The following is a 16,558-nucleotide window of genomic DNA, read 5'->3' on the forward strand; positions in this document are numbered from 1 at the left end:
TTATGCTAAGTGAAGCTAGCCAATCCCTAAAAAACAAATGCCAAATGTCATCTTTGATATAAGGAGAGCAACTAAGAATAGAATAGGGAGGAAGAACATGAGAAGAAGATCACCATTAAACAGGGTCGAGAGGGGGGAGGGAAAGAGAGAGAGAAGGGAAATTGCATGGTAAAGGAAGGAGACCCTCATTGTTATACAAAATTACATATAAGAGGAAGTGAGGGGAAAGGGGGAAAAAACAAGAGAGAGAAATGAATTACGGTAGATGGGGTAGAGAGAGAAGATGGGAGGGGAGGGGAGGGGAGGGGAGGGGGGATAGTAGAGGATAGGAAAGGCAGCAGAATACAACAGACACTAGTATGGCAGTATGTAAAAAAGTGGATGTGTAACCGATGTGAATCTGCAATATGTATACGGGGTAAAAATGGGAGTTCATAATCTGCTTGAAACAAATGTATGAAATATGATATGTCAAGAGCTTTGTAATGGTTTGAACAACTAATAATAAAAAAGAAATATTTTATTGTTCTTAAGAGCCCTCTGAATTTTAATTCATAATCTATCAAGCCTTGATATCCTTGAACTGTATGTATGTTTAAATATTGATGCTGACACTAGATTTGAGCCATTGTAGCCTTAAATATTGACTCTTAGAACACTACCAAGATCATTATTGTTGACTATACATTCAGACATATATTCAGAAACCTATAGACTTTTAAGCTACATGAAGAGCTTAGTTAACCAAGGAGCAGGTAGGTTTAAATATCAGATGACTCTGCTACATATTCCCATTTAATTTTTCAGAAAAATTAACATGTAATAATTGTACATACTTAAAGAATATACTGTGATTTCAACATGTGTATAAAGTGTTTATTGATCCAATCAGGGTTATTAGCATTTTCATCTCCTTTTTACTTCTTGATGTTTGGTGCCCTCAAGCTCCTCTCTTCTGGTTCTTCATAAACTATATAATGAGGTGAAATAAATAAGATGTGGAAGGGCAAATACTGCATGTTCTTTCACATATATGAAACAAAAAAAAGATTATGTAAATGTAGGATAGTGATTCCTAGAGTTTAGGGGGAGAGGTTGGAGGAGTGAAAACTGGAGGAAGGGAAACAGGTGCCAAGCACAGAAGAAATAAGTGTGTCATGGCACAGTGGGGTGGTGTAGCTCCCATTTCATGTATAATAGTTGGTTAGAAATATCGACATTTTAAATGTTAATGGATGGTGCTAAGCCCTCTCCAGGGTACGACTGATCAGTTTAAATATAAACTACTTTGGTAGCCATGCTCTGTAAAGTCAATGTATTGAATAAAAAATGCAATAATAGGATCTTTAAAACATTATGAAAATATGAAAATATTTGATTTGAGAAATCTTTTATTGGTAACCTTTAACATAAATTTTGGTCTAAAGGCAAAAATTGTTTTCGTGAAGCTGCTTAGAAACATTGAATATAAAATAAGATATAAAGAAGCTATTTAAGCTATCAAGTGAGACTTCTTGCTGGGATCTATCACTATGAAAAGTCATTGTGAATTTAGAGTATCTTTCTCATTGTCTTGAAAGAAAGTTCTTTCTTTTTTTAGTCTATGTTGACCAAGGGTAGGTGAAAAGGACTTAGCACTTAGCAAGGGTTCAGATCTTATCTGTCTCAAGGGGTGGGGCAAGAGTAATTCTGTGTACCCAGAGGTAGTTCATCACAGATTTGTGAAACTTCCAAAAGCAAGAAACATCATTTCTACTTTATGTGTGATTCCTCTTCTTTTTAGCCTCTCTTTAATAGGCTAAAACTCATGCTTAGCATGAAACAACTTAAAAATATGAAGTACACTAATATCATCATCTTCTTTTGAACAATATGTACCAAGTTGCTATGATTTGGATACTTGTCTCCCAAAAGTCCAGGTGCTAAGTCCTGGTCACCAAGGTTGTTCTATTGGGAGGTGCTATGGACCTTTAGAAGATGGAGCCTGGTGGGAGGTCCTTAGGTCACTGGGAATGAGCTCCTAAAGGGGATTTCAAGACTCTGGATCCTTCCTGTCTTATTCCTTGCTTCCTGGCTCATGAGGTAAGTGGTTTGCTGTGGCTGGGGCTCTTGCCATGTTGTACTACCTTAGCCAGTGGCTCAGATCATTGAGGCTACTCTGTTTCAGACTGGAAACTCCAAAATTGTAAGTCAAAATAAACCTTTTCTCCTTAGAATTTAATTGCTGCAGCAATTTCGTTGTAATAAGAGAAAGCTGACTAATACAGAAGTCCTTTAATATATTTTTTTAGGGGAACCACCTATGTGGTAGGTCTTATCTCTAAGTTAGAAATGAGGAAACTGAGACTTACTTGGATTAAGTGAGCATTCAATGAATATTCAGAAGTGGAGCTAATTTTAAACCTGAATGTCCCCTAGAGGTCATGTAGTCTCTTTTTATATTATTATAAAAACAGACCTGGAGAGGTCCAAGGTTATTCCCAAAGTCACACAGTAGCTAGTTAAGCAGGTGCTAAAATTTTGTTCTTCCTGGATTTAGTCATTATTCTTAGTAGAACTTTTATCTTCTCTTAATTTTAAGCACTTAACAAAAGTTAATTGATAATGATTATATATTAATCAGATAATATATATTAATACTGTGTCTGTATCTACGGCTATATCTCTATTTCTATGTGTACATATATTTAAAGAAAAGATATAAATTCTAAAGCTACTCAAGTGCAAGATAGAGAGAAAACCTAGGGGAAGAGATGAAATTCTGTTTTCTCCCTTGAATATTATCTTCAGGCTGGGGCCAACAGTATGCTCTGAGAGAATGTACAAAATTGCTTTAGTAACTCAATTTCATAAGAGTTTGACTTTGTCAGAATGATCTGCTCTATCTTCACGAGAAATATTAAGGAATTCAAGAGAAAGATGGTATATTCAGGATTTTCTTCCACTGCATTGGAATCATCTGAAGAGATGGAGGGAGAAACTTATTTCTCCTTTAAGTGACAAGCCTGTTAGTTAATATTGTCAGCCAGAACATGCTTTTTAAGAGTTTGATCCTTGGCCTTTCACAAACTAAAATACTCTTAAGTGCCTGGTTTTAAGCAAATTACTTTTGATTATGGCATTGATAAATGAATGGATGCCAACATTTTTTGCAAACCAAATATTAATCAGCATTACTAAATATTACACTATTTACTTATTGACAAAGTGGAAGAATATGAGTAACTTTGTTTCATACTGACTGTATGACCTTGGAAAGTCATTTCCATATTTGTTGTCTGTAGAGTAGGCATAATCTCCTCTCCCCACTTCACTGGTTTAAGTGAGATGCATATCAGACAAACTTGCACATTGCAATGCTTTGGGTCAGGGCCTGGAAACCCTTTTCTGTAAAATGAAAGTGAATAAATATTTTATGCTTCCTGGGGTATAGGTCTCTGTTGCAACTATTCAGTTCTGCAATTATAGTGTGAAAGCGGCCATCCATGGTACATAAACAAATTAGTGTGGCAGTGTTCTAATAAAACTTTATTTATGGATGTGGAAATTGATTTCACATAATATTCACATATCATGAAATATTATTTTTCATTTGGCTTTTCCCCCAGGCATTTAAAAAAATAAAAATGACTCTTACTTTGCAGGCTATAGAAAAATATGTGGATTTGTCCCAAGGTCTGCAGATTGCCAGCTGTTCTCTAGGTGATTGCTTAGCTATAAATCAGTTCTAAATTTGGAGGAACTGTGGTATGTTGGTGATGTTGGGGGATTGCACTTACTGAGCCATCTAGATGATTGACTTTAAGCTCTTTCCTTGATACTGAGAACTTGCCTTGGCATATATTTTCAGCTAACATAGAGAATATTCATAGTAGGAGGAATGATCTTTGTTATTTGCCTGCCTCAGAGTTGGGTAGAATATCTAAGGTAGTGAAATTAGCACACTGCACTCACACAGTTCATAGAGTTGAGCTGATACAGATAAGTGGTGTCAGCAATCCTCTTCAAAACTCAATCTTTCAAAGTTTTGAAGTCTCAGCACTTTCCCAGGCACAGCAGACTGAATCTTGGCACATAGGCTCCCAGTTGCAATATACAATTCTCATCTTTCTTTTTCATTTTTGCTCATTGTATTTCAAAGCCCTTCTCTTTGATATTAAAGAGACAGAAAATAGAAAATTCATTGGAATGAAAACATCCAGAAGAAAATAAATGTGCTCGTTTTAATGTTTTTTTATTTTGCAATTGTTGGATGAAAAGGTTTATCTTTTTTTTAAAAAGTTGACAATTAAAAAACATTTGTTTGCCTTAGGCCTAGTATAGTGGTTTTGGGTTTATATGGTTATTATAGTTGGGGTAGAGAGAGTTCCATCACAGAAATGGCCTTGTAAAATGTCTTATTCCACAAGTAGTAAGTGGTTGGTTCAATTTCATTGAAGAAGAGAAGTGACTTCCAGAGAGAATAACAAAATTGCAATATTGTTGAACATGCTTTATTTCCTTTATTTTGAACATAATCATGATAGGATATGAAACGAGATTTGAGAATTACTGTCTATTTAAGTCTTTAATACAGTCTGTATCCCACTTCATCACAGGCAGTAGAACATTGTTTACATCTAACCTAAATTCCCTTTCTCATGGTTTCCAGTGGATTATTTGCCTTAGAAAAGACAAAGTCTGATTTGTGCAATAGGAGACAGCTTCAGATTAGTAATCACTATTAATAGATGTCTGCCTGAATAAACAAAAAAGTAAGCTTTCAGTAACAAAACTAGATGAGCAATATCAAAGGAAACCATCAGATAAGAAGTATTTGACTAAAAGATACAGATGTACCAAAAAAAAAAAAAAAACACACACACACAAAAAAACATGTCAACAACTTGGCAGCAAGGAGCCTTAAAGATGCTGAAGTTCACTGGGAGCAGAAGAAATTGGCTGCTGTTTGATGGCAACAGAAGCATTTTAAGGCAGATGTTTGGCATACAATTTATAAAATTTAAAAAATTCCTCACAATTTAAAAACTTTTGGTTTTAGTAACTCTGGCTTGAGTTCTGGGAATATTTAATTTTATAAAGCTCCACTAGTGTTCTTGGATCAAGTTTTAGGACACAGAATTTGAAGCAGATAATATTAAGTAGGAGGTGGGAGGTTCATGGGGGAGTGCTGGAGGAATGGTACCAGCTGACCAGTGAGCCAAGCCTCCTGGAGAGGAGAAGAAGCTGAACAGTAGAGCAGTTTGCAGTAGAGTCCTTCTGATACTAAGAATCCTGGAGCTGGCATGGCTCTTGAGAGCTGTTGTCAAATGAGACGAGGAGGAGGAGTTCTTTGCATCAACCAGGATGCAGGCTGCTCCAGGGAGGGGCTGAACACATGTAAAGAAAGCTCCCTGCAATAGAGGCTAGTCCCAGGGAGGGTCTAGCTGTGGGGCATCCGGTGCCAATGTTTCAGTCCTGAAGGTATTTCTGGGCAGCATGCCATAGCATGAAGAACAACAGATGATTGCGTGATTGAGAAATGAGAGTCTAAAGGGTCAGTGGGAAGAAATGTTTGGACTACAGGGTAGGCAAAGAGCACTGAGCGCCTACTGTGTGTCAGGTGCTAAAGATGTAAACATGAGTTGATAAGTCGCCTGTATTTAAGAAGCTTACCATCTGGTGGGAGGCAGATGTGTAAAGGAATAAAATATAATTACCAAAATTGGGGTGGTAAGTGCAGGTTTCAAGATTTTTCAAAAGAATAAGCTTACCTATTTATTCTGCTTAACTTGCTTAGTAAATTACTATTTGCCAATCTAAGTTTCTCTCGACTTCCATGTCTTCCCTTTTACAAATGCTTCTATCTCCTCTAATTTTTTTTTACCTTACTGTGATGAGACAATCAGTCTTAAAAAGAAGAAAAAAAGAAGTGAATACTCTGTTATACTATAACCAAAGTGTCTGACAAAACATGAAACCATAAAGTGCCAACTAGAATAAACCCTTACCATATGCAATGTGTAAATCCTGCTATTGTCCTTGGCTTCTTCAAATGAATAGGTAGATCCTGATACCCATTTTCAGTTGTAGCCAGATACAGTATATACTTTCCTCTGTAAAATGCATCAAAATATAAAACAAAGTGTAAAGCATTCATTACTCTCTTAGACCCTTTAGGAATCTGTAAGTCTGGTCATTAGTAATTAACAACATAAAATATTAGTTTCTTTGATTGTATCACATTTTATTTTATTTTTCCCAGTGTTTTCAACTTTCTAGGAACTTTTCTGCAGAGTAATATGGACCTGATGACAAGTAGAAAAAGAAAAATATTGTGTCAATGTAAGAAAGCTGGGAAGTGAGGCCATTATTGTCAGTTCGCTGCTTCATGCCAAGTGTATTGCTCACACATTCAAACTTGTGCTTCATAAAAATTACAAAGTCGTACAAGTCATGGACCTTGGGGTTGCTCTCAAAGTTATCAGGAAGGTTCAAGGTAAATGCCAATGTACTATTTCATATTGCTTTTCCAAAAATCCCATTGATTGATTTTTATTTATGATTTTTATTTCATAAAACTCTATGCTTATAAAACAATGGGTTATTTGAAAACCTGTTAGCATGTTTCAAGGTCTCAAAAATTATTGAAATCTTTTGTTGAGCAAGAGAGAATTAGAAGAGATGATATATTTGATCTTTAAATTTTACACACTCATAGAATTAGAAGAGGCTTTAGGCATCACCTAGTTCTGTGCTTTCAATTTTGAGGGAACAAAGTTTTAATTTTAAAAAATAACATTCATAAAGTGGTAAAGGCTTATTTTTGTGTAGATGTATACTTTTTTTTAGTTTTTTTTTGTTCTTTGTAGATATGCATGACAGTAGAGTATATTTTGAGACATTATTAATACATGGACTATAACTTATTCTAATTAGGATCCCATTCTAGTTGTTGTACATGAGATGGAGTTTCACTGGTGGTGTATTCCTATGTGAATGGAGGAAAGCTATATCTGATTCATCTCACTGTCTTTCCTGTGCCAATCCTCCCTCCCTTCCTTTATTCCCCTTTGTCTAATCCACTGAATTTCTATTCTCCCCCATCCCTTTTGTTTGTTAACATCCATATATCAGAGGGAGCATTTGACTTTTGTTTTTTTGTGACTGATTTATTTCACTTAGCATGATAGTCTCCAGATCCATCCATTTTCTGGCAGAAGTCATAAAGTTGTTCTTTTTATGACTGAGTAATATTCCACTGAGTATATATGCCACATTTTCTTTAGCCATTTATCTGTTGAAGGGCACCTAGGTTGGTTCTATATCTTAGCTATAGTGAATTGAGCTGCTATAAACACTGATGTGGCTGTGTCACTATAGTATTCTGATTTTTAATCCTTTGGGTGTATACCAGGGAGTGGGGTAACTGGGTCAAATGGTGGTTCCACTTCAGGTTTTCTAAGGATACTTACTTATGCACAAATATTTGACAAATGGTACTCAAGCAGTTTGCTTTTGGTGATATATTTTAGGTAAATGTTGGAATAACAACACTGATGTAATTTTGGGGTAAAAGGCAGGAATTGAAGATGAATTTTAAAACAAAAGTTTTTTTTTTCATTTTATGTTACTTTGCAGGAAGATTATATAAAAGTAAGCATATCATATTTTCCGTCTTTAGTAACAAGTATTGTACATATTACAAAGTCAGTTTTATTTGCTTTGACAAATACATATGAAAGTGTAATTTGCAAAGAGAAACGAAAATAATGGTATTGTACAAAATAGCATCACAGAAATTTACCATTGGAAAATGGAATTTTGTAAAATTACATAAAGCCAGAGTCTCCTCTCTGAATGTAAACAGGCTTTTGCTGAATCCTAAAGCAGATAGGTTTGAAAACCTTGGCCTTTTCTAGTATTTACTTCTTATCAGTAAGTAAAAAGGTTCAGACAAAAGTTTTCCTACAGAGTTTTTTGCTTTACTTATGTTCCACCTTTTTCTAAAGTATACTTAAGTTAGTGCATCAGGATACCTATAGTATAGAAGATAACATCAGTAAGGAAATCAGGACAAATAGAATGTAAGCTTTTGAAAAGGATCTGGGAGTGAAGTTAGTACAAAAATCATTTTTGGTTCCATTCATTTGTCAAGAGAGGCCCCCAAATGGTAAATATTTGGGTAGCCAATTCTAAGAGAAAAGCCCAGTTATTTCAGTTTTCACAGTGTCCCTGAAACAAAAACAAATCAGTTACCCTGGAGGAGTCTGATGCTTTCTCTAAGTGACACCAGAAATAATTTTTTCTTTTGTCTTTAGAAAGAGTTCTTATAGAGTATAGGGTTTGTTAGGAGGTCATGAAACTTTTCTTTAATGTGTCTTAGGTAGTCAGATGATTTAAGGCCAGAGAGAAATATAGTCAAAATGATTTTTACAGAAGGAAAAAGCAATCTGTCCAAGAACAACATTCTTATGGTATTATTAACTCAAAATTGGATTTTAGATTATCTGGGAATAGAAATCTGCAGACATTAGGCAAACCGCAGTAATTTTCATTTCTTTAACCATGATTCTGATAATTGTCGAGGAGGTATGAATTCAAGTTCATGTTCTCTATACTTTTTGACAGACAGCTGGAATAAATACATCATTTCTGTGTTGTCAGCAAGTTTGGACCAGTAAACCTTCATAATTTCCCAAGCTGGGGACACTAATGACATACAGAGATGGAAAGTCTGATGAGGGCTACTTTCTCTCACAGACACATTCATGCATGCACGAAGTAGGCACAATATATGTATTTAAGAAAATATTGGAAAAAATGTGCTTTAAATCAGTAGGGAAAGGTAGATTGGTTAACAGGTGGGCTTGAGACAATTTTTAAAATCAACTTAGCTAGAAATAAAACTAGACTGTCTTACAAGATCTACAAAATATAGGTGGATGAAAGATTCAACTTAAAAATGTATTAGAAAAATATGGACTATTTTTATAATCTTGCAATGAGGAAAAATTCTCAAAGCAAGCATGAAATTCAGATGCCATAAAAGAAAAGTGTGAAATATTTGTGTAAAACCAAAAAGAAGCATGCTTCAGTAAGGCCTAAACTGTAATTAACTTTTAAAAGTCAGTACAAATAAAGTTAGAGAAGTGGCAGACTTTGAAAATGTATTTTAACCATTTGACAGGCAAAAGTTTAATTTCTGTAAATTTAAAGAATGACAACATGTTAGTACAGAGGAAAACCAGTACAATAGAAAAATGAATAAATAACATTTTTTTTAATTCCAAGAATTTGAAATAGCTATTTTTCTCTTTTAAGACATAAGGCTTTTCACAAGCTTAATGGATTCTACTAAATGTTGGGAAAGATGTGGAGAAGCAGGCCTCCTCTTTCTGAAAAACAGGTTGGCAATGTATATTATGAAACTTTAATATTATAAATATGCTGACCTGGCAGATGTTCATGTAGAAATCTCATTTAAAGAAGGAAGGGAAAGGAGGGAGAATGGAGGTAGGAAAGACGGTGGAATGAGATGGACATCATTACCCTAAGTACGTGTATGAAGACACAAATGGTATGACTCTAATTTGTGCACCACCAGAGATATGAAAAATTGTGCTCTGTATGTGTAATATGAATTGTAGAACATTCTGTTGTCATATATAACAAATTAAAATTAAAAAATAAATTAAAAATAGATAGACTGTTGATAAAAGTAAAGATGTATATACAGAGGGTTTTTATTGAAACATAATTTCCATGTCAAATTTCTGAAAAAAGCCCATATATCCTGCTGAAGAAGAATGATTAAACAATTGTGATTTAATAATTCAAGAGGATATCATGAAGCTATTAAAATTGTATTTTCAAAGATTAGTGACACAGGAAAATTCTTGATGTAATAATTTTAAAAGGATACAAAATCATGTAATATATGTATTTTTGAAAACCTAAAATATATGTATGAGGATATTTATTGTTTGGTACATACAAAATACAGATAAAGAGATGTAAATTTATAAACTATGAATAAAAATTAGTAGTTTGTGATTATATAGAATGTGTCTGCTTTTTAAATATATTTTTCCCATTAGTTTTTGACTATAAACATAGCATCAATAAAATAATTTAAAATATTTAAAGCACAACCCAGTTGGTTAACATATAGGGAATAAACTTACTATTATTTTCAGTGGGGGAAAAGCCTAAGAATATGTAAAGAAATTCTGACCTAAAATACAGCTTAAAATTTTTAAGGCTCTTAATCAGTATGCAGTTTCAATGTTAAATACAGGTGTTACCAACAAGCATGATGATAATGAGCATGTTTGGATTAGACATCCATTCCATTATTTATAAATATGTGTAGGTCTGGGGCTACAGTTCAGTTGTAGAGTGAGAGACCCTGGGTTCAATCCCCAACACCACTATAGTAAAAACAAAAGAACCATGAGTCAATTCATTAGGAGTTCCCAAGCCTTTCCTCATCTTTCCCCGGGATGATGCATTTGTCATGGGATTGTTGTGAGGAGTCAGTAAGATACTCTCTACCAGATAGAACAGAGTAGGTGCTGTGTAAATTTTAGTTCCTTATCTTCTTTCTCCTTTCCCTCTAAACATAGACACCAGATGTAAAAACAATTGTGTATTTTTTTCCCTCAAGCACCTGTGGTAAAGTTTCCCTTCATAAACCCGTGCCCTGTTCTTGGTGAGGAGAGCCGGGTGAGGCAGCTGGAGGAACATTGCATGGGAGCCCTCTGTCCCAGGTGAAGGCAGAATTTGTTCCAGTTCATTAATGGTTGTGATTGGGCATTGCCATGACATACCACATTCAATATAACCCTGCTTCTATCTTTGCTCATAAATGTGACTTGGAGAATTATTGAAATGTAGTCAGATTGGCAGAGGCAATTCTACAGTACTCCCATAGCTTCAATTCTTAAAATCTGAGGCCAGCATACTGGTTAGCTTATGTCCTAACAGCTACCCCATTTTCTAGAAACCTACACAAATATATTTTTCCCATTATATACAAACAGAGAATGGAGGATTTGTTGCCTCGATCTTAGTCTTCTTTCAACTCTCTAAGAATCCTTACAAAATCCAGCTTCTAGTACATGTAAAACAGCACTCTGACTCACCTGGAATAGACTGAATTGTCATAGGAATGTATACTTTGAATCCCGATATGCTCTTTCCCAGAACCTGCAGTCTTAGGTAATGAGCTGGATGGGTCAGCAGAGACTGGGCTTCACTTGTTGTATGATTTCTGACTTCCGGCAAGATTCCGAGGAACTGTAGTTCTTTCCATTTCGTTTCCCCTCCTATCTCCAGAAAACCCCAGATTTCTTTCTAGGGTATGGTTAACAACCGGAGGATGGCATGGGATGGCTCATCTGATACATGGCAAACCCGGTAGCCACCCTTGTCTTATATTTTTCACATACTTTTTCTCTGGTGTCTAGGAGTAAACCTATCTAGACCCACCTGACATCTCTTGGTCACAAAAATCATATGATCCACAGACAGGAAATGATTATGATATATTGTAAAAGAATAGCTGATAGAAAATATAAAAGTTTTATTTTATATTTTAAATATTAGGAAGCAGTAGATTCTTCTTTAAACTTTTACACCTATTAAAAATGAATGATCACATATTCAAAATACTTTTTTCTCAGCTTACTCCAGATGTGCCTCCAAATATTTACTCACTCTTATTTTGGACACAGGGGTTGATAAATGTGTCCATTCACAGACTCTGCATTAGGATTGAATTTAGGAGTGGGGAAAAATCCTGCCTTAGTGACCCACCCTCTCTTCTTCTCTCCTTCATTCTATACCTGTCTGTCCTCCTTGGTTGCCATTTCTTGGTCTTACCCTCCTTCCTTCCTGCTTTTGGCCAATGTTAATATTGCTCTGACTGTGGACCCAATGAATGACTGGCTAATCTGTGATCCTGTTGGAGACCTGGAGAGTTCCTTCACATATGTGTTCAGCACAGGCAGAAAGCTCCTCAAGCAACTTGGCAATGACCTTCTGTAAACAAAGCACTGAGCCAATCTATTATAAAGCACACTGGGGGAATTTTCAGTGTAATTTCTAAGGACTGAGTTGGTATGGGAAAGATGAGAGTGTTTAGATACACTTGAAACTCAGAGAGTATAAGGTGCCCTGTCCACCTCCATCCTCCACACACCCACTGCTTACTCACTAAAAACAAATTTTTCTAAGCCCAAAGTGGTTTATGACAAATTATATGTTTGCAGGTTTGGAATCTAAAGAGGAGCCGATTTATTTAAGGGACATATTTAGTGCTAGTGAAAGCTATACTTACTGTGCTAATTGAAACTTAAATTAGAGCTTTACCTTTATAACAAAAAAAACCACTCACTTCCCCAGATATTAAGTGGCTGGAATTTGAAGTAACATACATTATTATTTTTGTATCTGGACAATATGATTACACATGTGAATAGTTAACAAAAAATTTTATACTTTATTCTGTAAATGGAACCTCAGTGCAGTATTTTGTAGGCACTAAGAGAAGATAAGCACTCTAATCAGGCTGTGTGCTTTGATTTTGTTGATTGTTTTTGTTTGTGTACACCCTGTGGTTCTAATTATGATGTGAGTCTGTGTATTTGCAAGCATATAGATGAATTTCTTTTTAACTTCCCTAACATTTTTCATTATGCAAGAACTGCTTTTATACACTGCAACGTTTATCCCTCAGCCCCAAACATGGCACCTCTAGTTTTCTATAGAACTTTTGAATTATCTCTTCTCATCTCTTTCACACCTTGGATGCAACTCATGAGCAATTAGCTGAATATATCCAGAATTTGGCTACTTAACTGCTACCATCCACCATCTTTTGCCTGGATTATTAAAATGATTTTATAGCTGATCTTTTGCCACCTTTTTATTGTATACCCTTTAGCCAGATTGAGCCTTCTAAAACCTGTAGTCAAATCATTTAACAGCTCTACACAAACCCTCCAGTGACTTCTGATCTTACTCCATATAAATTTCCAAGCTTCTTACCATGACTTACATCGCTCTTACCTCTTGTTACCCTCTGACCTTATTTGGTACAGGTCTCCCAATTCACTCTGCTCGTGGGCATCCTTGTTGTATCAGAGGTACCAAGACCCTTGCATTTACTGATTTCTATTCTGATAATGAACTTCCTTGGGACCTCTGCATGGCTTTAGATTTTTCTTCATCACTTTCCTAGGGAGGGCTCTCCAACGGCCCTTCATTCACTCCACACCTGGAAGTCCCCATTCTCCATCCTTTTCAATCCTGTAAACTGCATCATTCTAGAGATGGTCTGCTTTTATTCCTCAGTACCTAGAACAGGGAGTGATGGGCACGTAGTCACTGGTTCATGATTTTTTTAAAAATGAATTAATCTCTAATTATCTGTCATTGGGTGGTATATCAAACCTTCAACAGGAAGTCAAAAAATTTAGTTCCTGTTTAGCTCTGTAACTAACTAGACTAACTGGAATTTGAAGTAACATTTTGCAGGTATTAAACTTCTGAGTCTCATATTCTTCAAGTATTAAAACACAGTAGATTGAATTAAATAAATTCAAAGACTCCTCTTGCTCTAGTAGGGTACTCTACATGATGTAAACATTTACCATTCCACTAGTATTTGTTCTATATTTTTTCTCATTTTCATATTCCCCAGCGAATGAATAGCAGTCACCATTTATTGTGGATAGACTGCTTCCTCTCCCACATTATCACGGTTACACAACCCCAGTCCTAGTTTCTGTCAAGTGATTTTCACTTAGACCTGCCATTAATGAAATATAAAATATTTAAAGCAGATTGGACACATGTATGTTTTGGGTTTGCCTTTTCCTTGTTTCAGACATTACTAAGAGATTTTGGAATTTTTTCTTTCTATGCCAGGATTGGACCAAAGAATCCTTTTCAGTATTCTGGGGAAAATAACAAATTAATTAGAGCTGAAACTGGAGGTAAAAAAGAAAGATTTTTTTTTAAACCCCAGGTTTAGGTTATCGGTGAGCTTAGAAATATGTTGGGGTAAAGAAACTGTATACTCTCCCCAAACTTTTTTCTCGACTCCTTCTCATTCATCTTTTCAAGCTCAGTTATATATGCCAGTAATCCTGCGCCCAAAGATCTAAGACTGCATTAGGTGACACTTCTTAGTGATAACAAAGGGCCCTGTTATTTTCAATTATATTATTCATTTCACAATTTTTTTTTAATTTTCACTTATCTGCTGTACTGTTCTTTCTACAGGTTCAGACTATGGATCTCTTGCCATTGCATAGTGAGAACTGAGAATTAGGCCTGACCTCTTACTGGGGTCATAGTAAATATTTACATAATGAATAGATGAATAAATGAACATCTTCCAGGACAGAGTATTTGACACTGCTGGCTTATCTAACATGTCTATCTTGAGTACAGTTATCTTTCCTATATGATAAAAATGTATCTTTATCTTAGTCAAATCACCTAATAGAATATCTATTAGGAAGTTTTGGAGTTAAACCACACTTTATAATAATGTGCCTAGGTCTGGTGGGGTAGCTCCGTGGCAAAATGTGTGCTTGGCCTTTGCTAGGCCCTAGGTTAACATACCCACCCCCCAACACAAATAACTTGGATGGGAGAAGGCTATATGCTTTAGACCAATTTAATAGACTACTTTTTAATGCCTTGGAGAAATACTCCCTTAATGTCTATTCTATGACATCTGATTTCCTGAGATTTGACTAAAAAGGGGTTCCATGTTTGCGGAACACTGCCTAATGTCCATACTTCATGGAATTTTGAAATGCACATGAGCATATTAGAGATTGAGTCATTCAGCAAAACAACCTAAGTTTTTAAGCCAGCATTTCTCTATCCCTTTGAACCTAGGAATATTATTCAACATGATATACATTAACATCCTACTGGACTAGGACTCCATGGCACATGGTTTAGGAAATACAGGTGAATGCAAGTAGAGATCAGTGAGTATCTTTAGAGAGTAGCAGTCGTACAGCAGTGAGCAGAATGGATTTGAAAGGAGTGAAACCAGCGGGAAGCTGTTGCAGAAATCTGAATGGAAGAGGATGAGGCCTATCACCAAAGTCCTTATGTTGGTCATGCAGAAATGAAAATATTTATATAAGAAATTGATTTCCTTACTGAATGGCTTCTTGCAAGAGTGACTGAGGTAGTCAAGGAATCAAAGTTTTGTACTGTAGTGCTCTACTTTTTTTATAGTTCAAAGGGAGGAGCTTGATTTCACTTTCAAGCTAGCATGGTTCCTTGAATAGCTGACTATCACTGTTTAATACATGTAAAATGCCCTGCTATGTTGACATTCATGTTGAAAATCAACATTTTTATATCCATCTGTTATATATTCTCAAAGAATATATTGATAGTGTTTTAAAAAATTAAATTTATCTACATATTTAAAAAATACCCAATACTAGGCCTTTCCTTCCAGAGGTAGGTGTGTGTATGTGTGTTTCCTAGGGCTGCTGTTTCAGTTAGCTTTTTTGCTGCCTTGACCAAAAGACCTGACAAGAACAATTTTTGAGAGGGAAGAGTTTGTTTTGGGGCTCACATTTTCAGGTTTCAGTTCCTAGACAGCTGGCTCCATTCCTCGGGGCGTGAGGGGAGGCAGAACATGGTGACATAAAGTTGTGGTGGAGGGAAACATTCTAGACATGATGATCAGGAAACAGAGAGAGAGCTCTGTGCAACAAGGACAAAATAGAAACCCCAAAGGCAAGCCCCCAGGGACCCATCTCCTCAGGTCATACCCTACCTGCCTACAGCTACCATGCAGTTAATCCCTATCAGGGGATTAATGCACTGTTAGATTAAACCTTTGTAACCCAATAATTTCATCTCTAAACCTTCTTGCTTTTTCTCACACATTAGCCTTTGGAGGGACACCTCATACCTAAACCATAACAGCTTCTGTAACAGATTACTACAAACCCAGTGACTTAAAACAACAAAGACTTCCTTTCATAGTTCTGGAGGCTGAAATTAAAGTTCTGGCAGAGTCACATTTCCTCCAAGGTTCTGGGTAGAAGCCTTCCTTGTGCCTTCCAAGCTTCTTGGTGATGGCTGTTCAATCCTTGGTGTGCCTTGGCTTGTAGCTGCATCCTCCCAATCTCTGCCTCTGAAATCAGATGATAATCTCCTTGTATATCTCTGTCTCTGTGTGCAGATTTCACTCTTTTTGTAAACACACCAGTCCTTGTCCACTCCAATACGACCTCATCTTAATAAGGTATATCTACAGAGACCCCTTTTTTACAAATAAGGTCACATTTTGAGGTACTGAAGGTGAGGACTTTAACCTAGTCCTGTGGGGTATATTTTAACCCATAACTCTGTGTATATGTGTTGTGCATGTTTGTGTGTCTGTATGTAATTATGTCAACATATATGCAAACGGTCCATCTTCTCTTTTTCTGATGCCCACTGCCATCTTTATTCTTTCTCTATAAAAGATGGACAAAGCCAGGTCCCATAAAGTATTAACATTTGTCATGGCTGCTCTTCATGCCCC

Source organism: Marmota monax, unplaced genomic scaffold (assembly GCF_021218885.2).
Source record: "Marmota monax isolate L192 unplaced genomic scaffold, Marmota_monax_Labrador192_F-V1.1 WCK01_AAM20220418_F8-fsc00117, whole genome shotgun sequence".
NCBI lineage: Eukaryota > Metazoa > Chordata > Mammalia > Rodentia > Sciuridae > Marmota > Marmota monax.